This window comes from Antechinus flavipes, chromosome 5 (genome assembly GCF_016432865.1).
Source record: "Antechinus flavipes isolate AdamAnt ecotype Samford, QLD, Australia chromosome 5, AdamAnt_v2, whole genome shotgun sequence".
Lineage (NCBI taxonomy): Eukaryota > Metazoa > Chordata > Mammalia > Dasyuromorphia > Dasyuridae > Antechinus > Antechinus flavipes.
This window is the reverse complement of record NC_067402.1, coordinates 49,734,348-49,741,121: the sequence shown is the minus strand read 5'-3', so window position 1 is coordinate 49,741,121 and position 6,774 is coordinate 49,734,348. Positions and strand designations below refer to the sequence as shown.

General features: G+C 35.2%; 1 protein-coding gene across 1 annotated transcript in view; it reads right to left on the bottom strand.

Annotated features, from left to right (window-relative positions):
- Nucleotides 1–3,034: 3,034 nt before the first annotated feature.
- LOC127564049 (uncharacterized) overlaps nt 3,035–6,774 on the bottom strand; it is a 114,835-nt gene continuing 111,095 nt past the window's right edge. The window contains exon 4 of the transcript XR_007954183.1: nt 3,035–3,143. The gene's annotated coding sequence lies outside the window, so the exon portion shown is untranslated. The remainder of the gene's footprint in view (nt 3,144–6,774) is intronic.

Here is a 6,774-nt window from a genome sequence, read left to right as displayed (position 1 = left end):
AAACAATGCATCCTTCCTACTCTATAAAATCTTGGAAATTCAGAGTGGGAAAAAGCGTGATTACGTTAGCCCATCCCATTTAGTGCTATCACCTTTGGAGATAGATATCCAGTCAGCCTAAATACTTTGCCTATGGCCTTGAAAAGCAAATGAATTGAATTTAAGTGAGGGAGAGCTGTCCAAGGTTCACCTGCTTCACTTTCTCCTCTGGGACCATCTGTGTCCAGTATCCAGATAGAGCTCAAGATGACTGGAGATGGCCCTAGATGCAAGGTTTTTAACAGGTCTGTTTGACAGAGCTAGTTTGATCAGGAGAGGGGCATTGACAAGATAATCTTGTCTTTCAATGGGCTTTTTATTGCAATGGTCTCTTGAGTTCCTTTACTTTGTTAGGGCTATTTTGACCTTATAGACACAGTATTTAATCAGGAGGCCAACCCCCCAAGTTATTCCTTAACAATAAAAAGTACCCCCCCCTTTCCCCTTGTAAATTGCAAGTTAATTAGGAATTTAGTTGAAATCTTTCCCCAACAACTGATGCTAAGTGAAATGAGCAGAACCAGGAGATCATTATACACTTCAACAATGATACTGTATATATGAGGATGTATTCTGATGGAAGTGGATTTCTTTGACAAAGAGACCTAACTCAGTTTCAATTGATAAATGATGGACAGAAGCAGCTACACCCAAAGAAAGAACACTGGGAAATGAATGTAAACTATTTACATTTTTGTTTTTCTTCCTGGGTTATTTTTACCTTCTGAATCCAATTCTCCTGGTGCAACAAGAGAACTGTTCAGTTCTGCACACATATATTGTATCTGGGATATACTGCAACATATTTAACATATATAGGACTGTTTGCCATCTAGGGGAGGGGATGGAAAGAGGGAAGGGAAAAATCGCAACAGAACCTAGTGCAAGGGATAATGTTGTAGAAAAAACTACCCTGGCATGGGTTCTGTCAATAAAAAGTTATTATAGAATAAAATAAAATTTTAAAAAATGATTTAAAAAATCTTTCCCCAACTTTGCCCACCTTATGGCAACATAATAAAGCTTTTGGCCTCTTAACTTGGAAAAAAATATCATTAAGGTTAGGTAAAAATTGAGGCAAAAGTGGCTTCTTTAATCTATATTCAAAGCTCATTTGAACAACAGCTCTTTCCTTCCTTCCTTTAATGGCGGGGGTATATGATATGATTTGAGAAACATTTAAAAAAAACTGTTCCCTGTGGTACCTCCTCTACACAGTAGAAATATATGAAATTCTTGTTTAAAGTATCATTTCTGAAAATTCAAAATCAATGACATTGTCTGGGTAATTCATTAGCACCTATTATTGGGCCCTGAATGTCTGGGGAAAGTCAGGCAAATTTTGATTAGAGAGTTGGAACAGAAGATGGAACATGAAAGGGTCCTAGTATGGATTGTTATTTGTAAAAAGAAAGTACTTTGTGTGTGTGTGTGTGTGTGTGTGTGTGTGTTGTTTTAAAGCTATATTGCTCTCTCTTTTTTTATTATAGTTTTTTATTTACAAAACTATGCATGGGTAATTTTTCAATACTGACTCTTGGCAAAACCTTCTGTTCCAACTTTTCCCCTTCTTCCTCCTACCCCCCACCCCCTCTTTTCTTCCTCTAGATAGCAGGTAGACCAATACATGTTAAATGTTAAAATATATGTTAAATCCACTGTATGTATTAACATATTATACAGTTATCTGAGCAAAGTACTTCTGATAACATTGTTCATAAAGCACTTAAAATGATTTGCTAGATGATTTATATGCATTATTTCATTTACTCCTTATACCTTTTAAGGTTAAGTTATTATATATATTATTCTCCCATTTTTATGGAGTAGGAGACAAGTAGGAAAACTTAGGACGAACTGGATTGATTTGAATTGGAGAAAGAATTTGAATCCAGATCTTTTTTCATGCCAAATCTATTACTTCATCTAAATCATCCCATGAGGAACCTTCATGTCACAGGGAACCTAGAAAAAGTCTGTACTATGGAAGGAAGAGGAGATGGGGAAGTACTGAAGAGAACAGTGGTCTGTCTCCCTGTTATTTTTCAGTGCTGTTTAGCAGCCAGACTCTTGTTGAAGTAATAAGGTACACATCAAGATGCTGTACCCTGGGGGATCACTGTTCTCAAGTGGACAGTAATCATTTTCATTAGGTTTTATTAAATCACACAGTATTTGATATCTGTTTGACACCTTCTGGCAGAAGAAACTTATATAGGCCTGGAGTTTGCCTTCATTAAACTGGTCAGTCCCATCCCATTACAGCACTTAGAAGCATTTCTTTACTTTAGATGAGACCTTCAAAAGTCATCCTACAGACAGGGTGGAGGGAAAAAACCATAAAGAACTGTTGAAAAAAAATCTAAACAGTAGAAGAGATATTTTTCTGCTCTTCCCATCTTTTTATTTGGAATGGATCTTGGCGTTTTCTAAATGAACTGCAAACTTTGGAGCCCCTCCCTCTTTTTTCTGCTTTAGGTCCAGCGTCTAAATGTATTTGTGTGGACTTTTTAGTTTCTTTCATCTAAATATCTTCTAGGCTGCTTTATTTCATTCAGCTCTTCCTTATCCTTTAGAACTTCACAATCTAGAATTTCATATTCGTGTGCACTAGAACCCCAAGGATTGGAAAGGGACAGCAGCTTAGGGACATGGTTTATACACTGTGTGCAGAAAGCTATATTGTATAAGATTCATTGTATAACTTTATGTATAAAACACCATTCCCCCTCTCCTCCCAATTGCTGAATTAAGCTGGATTCCCTTTTTGGTTTCTTCCCCTCTGTGCCAGGCTATCTGCTGTGATTTTGCATTTCTAGGAGGAGGAAGCTATTTGGTGGCATATTAATAGGCATTTGGTAATTTCAGGATCAGATGAGCAAGACATCCCTGGCAAAGGAGTTGCCTCCAATTTAATGAATGGAATTTCCGCAGAATTGGACAGTTTTTCTACAGAATTACCCTGATAGTTTGGCAGAAGAAACTGGACCTCCTACTTTTCCCACTTACCTGGGCAGGATTCTTCAATATTCCGTTGCTTTGATAGTGGACACTTTGACTTGGGCCGTTGGGTGAGTTAGCCATCCATCTGGGAACAGCTTATCCTGTTGGATTGGGGCATAGTAAGGTGCTTGATAAAAGTTGATTGATTAGCTACATGGAAGAACAGGGGCCTTCCCTTCCTCCTATTGCTCTCCCCCCACCTTGAATCACAAATTTAGTACTAGAGGAGACTCGAAAGGTGATGTAACTCTAGCTCCTAATTTTACAGATTAAGAAATTGAGGTCGAGTGGGGAGGTAACAAAAAGTATGAAAATCACTTAATTTCCAATTACGTGAAAAAAGAGCCTTTGATTAAAAAAAAAAAAAAAAAACAACCACTCTATTCATATTAAAAACACTGAAAACCATAGGAATCAAAACACATTTCTTTAATACTATCAAAAGTGTGTCTAAAATCAAGTACTGGCATAGGAAGTTTTGTCAGATAAATCCAAGATAAGGAAGAGATATCTACTGCTTCCACTATTTCTTCACAAAGCATGAGAAATGCTAGCTATAAATAAGGGAAAATAAATTAAGATAACAATACTTGTAAAGAGAAAGCATTATCTTCATTAATTGAGGCAATTAATGCTTTTAATAAAGTAGTAGGATATGAGAGTAATTAAAAAAATTTTTTTTCCTTTCTATTACAAACAAAACTGAGGAGAGGAAGATAAACTTAATTTGTAGTGAAATGAATTGAATCTGGGAATTTACTTGTCATGATCTTTGTAATTATTTCACTGACAATTAAAATGATTTTTATAGGAAGAAGAGTAGTAAATTGAAGAAATTTAGTATTGATAGCTGAGAAATCCATAGATGGTTTAGTGGATAAAATGCTGAATTTGGATTCAGGAAGACTAGACTTTGCATCCTATCCAGATACTTAGTAGCTATGTGACTTCCAAGCAAGTGATTTAATCTCTTCCTTCCTCAGTTTCTTTATCTGTAAAATGGGGATAATAATAATAATAATACCTACTAGGTTACAATGAGGTCATACATGCAACATGCTTTGTAAACCTTAAAGTGCTATCTTTCATTAAATATTTTGGGGGAGATGTACTCTGCAAGGAGACTTGTCTGGGTGTTTGGATATTTTTGTTGTGTCAAAAAATCTACAATTTAATCCCGATGATTTAAGAGTGCTGCGTCTTGGTATTTCAGTAGAAATCTTTCAGAAATTTCTATCCCCCCCTTAAAAAAAAAAGAACATTCACCTCATCCACTTGTCTTCTGCTGGTAAGCTTCTGTGAATATCGGGGCTGATGCTTGAATGACACATGCACAGTTCATAACTGAGAGCCTATATACAACGTCACTCTACTTTGCTTGGGCCTGTCCCAAACTTGTGCTTTGCCTTTTCCTATTCTGAATCACCCTTTTAGCCGCCTGGGCCTCAGAAGTGGACATTGCTAGAAGTACAGGTATTATCCTTTGCAGATTTTAAAAGGTAAATACAGATAAAGTTAGTTGAAGAGCTATATTTCTTTCCCTCTACTTCCAAGCCTCCTCCATTCTAGATCTTATTGAAAATTTAGAGATGCACTGATTGTAGAAATAAAGTAATTATGTGGCGGGCCACATATGCTGTCATTGAAACTCTTGGTCATCTTCATCTCTTGATGAAGGGATGCTTCCTACCATGAAAAGCATAGTCAAATGTCAATATCTGATTTCTTATTTTTGTAATGAATAATGAATAAGTACATGCTAACTGCTAGGATGGTCCATTTTCTTGGTAGCAGGAAGCTCTTCCCAACAGGTGAACTATAGATAATCTTGGCTTTTCTAAAACAAAGAAGATCCATAAAAAGCATTAATACATTTCAAATAACTACAAGGTAAGCCTGAAGTCCAGAGTAAAAGCCAAGAAACTTTGCTATATAATTGAGTGTTTTAGTTGTCTTTGCCTGTAAACTTCACTTTTTTGAAATGGTGGGAGCTGGTGAAAGCAGTGTGTCTGACTCCTACTCATTGCTTTAAGTGCCATTATCCTAGCACTTGCTTGTTTATAGACTTAAGCGCTAGAATGTCTCAAGATTTCTTTGTTAAAATGGTTCCTGAAAGCTTGCACTGATATGGGGGTGATGGTTCTAAATGGTAGAGGGCAGGTTGCAATGGATACTGAGGAGAAGGATGAGACTGAAGGCCTAAATAACAAAGATATCCTAGTGGAAGAAATGTATGAGGACTGTTGTGAGAAGGTATGAAATAGAGACTGAAAGGGACTGTGGATGATTTTTCAGAGGCTGTAGGACTTTAGGCCTAAATTTCAGAAGTCACATGATCCCTAGTCTTAGAGTAGGGCAGACATTATCAGACTCTAGGCTTAAATTTCAGGAAATCACATGACCTATAGGACCTAGACATCATTGCTGATGATTGATCAATAGTTATTTCCTTTTCAATCCATTCAATGAAATCTCACTCTTTTGCTATTTAATCCCTTCCCTTGTTCTGGTCTGGGGTCCCATGCCATGTTGGGTTGCTCAGTTGGTGTGCTGGAAACTCTCCTTGCAGGGACAAGAATCCATGCTTTCTTTCTGTATCTGGAAATGCCTCCGAGTAGCCCTTTTGAGTTAGGGGTCTAGCAACCCCCATAGTCCTATTGTAGATATTCCTCCATTTCATTTAGATTATCAAATTTATTGATGTTAAATTGGGCAAAATAACTCCTAATGATTGCTCTAATTTCCTCATTGATGAAAAGTTCTCTTTTCATTTTTGAGACTGATATGATTTTCTTTTCTTTTTCTAATCAAAATACCTAAAAGTTTTATCAATTTTGTTGGTTTTTTCATAAAACCAACTCTTAATTTTATTTGTTAATTCAATAGTTTTCTTTCAATTTTATTCATCTCATCTTTTATTTTCAGAATTTCAAATTTGGTATTTAATTGGGGATTTCTAATTTCTTCTTGTTCTAACTTTTTTAGTTGCAAGCCCAATTCATTGGTCTTTTTATTTTTTGCAAGTAAGCATCTAGAGATATAAAATTTTCCTTAATAATTGCTTTTGCTGCATATCTCACAACTTTTGGTATGTTGTCTCATTATTGTCATTCTCTTGGATAACATTGTTGATTGTATCTATGATTTGTTTCACCCATTCATTCTTTGGGATTAGATTTAAATTCTAATTAATTTTTGGTCTATTTTCCCCTGGTCTTTTATTGCATGTAATTTTTATTGCATCATGACCTGAAAAACTGCATTTATTATTTCTGCCTTTCTGCATTTGATTTTGAGGTTTATGTGCCATAATACATGATTAATTTTTGCATAGATTTCTGAACCACTGAGAAAAAAGTATACTCTTTTCTCTCTCCATTCAGTTTTCTCCAAAGATCTATCATACATAACTTTTCTAAAATTGTATTTATCTTAAGGAGATAAAAAAAACTAATTATTTTGAGATTTGATTTATCCATTTATATATATATATTTTATCAACTTCTCCTCTTGGAATTTGGGTGCTATACCACTCATTGCATATATATTTAATATTGTTTTTGCTTCATTATTTTTGATACCCTTTATTTAACACAAGATATAATTTTCTTCTTTATCTTTTAATTAGATCTATTTTTGTTTTTGCTTGATATGAGATCAGGATCTCTACTGCTGCTTTTTTTTTTTTTTTTTTTTTTTTTTACTTTACGGGAAGCATAATAGAATCTATTG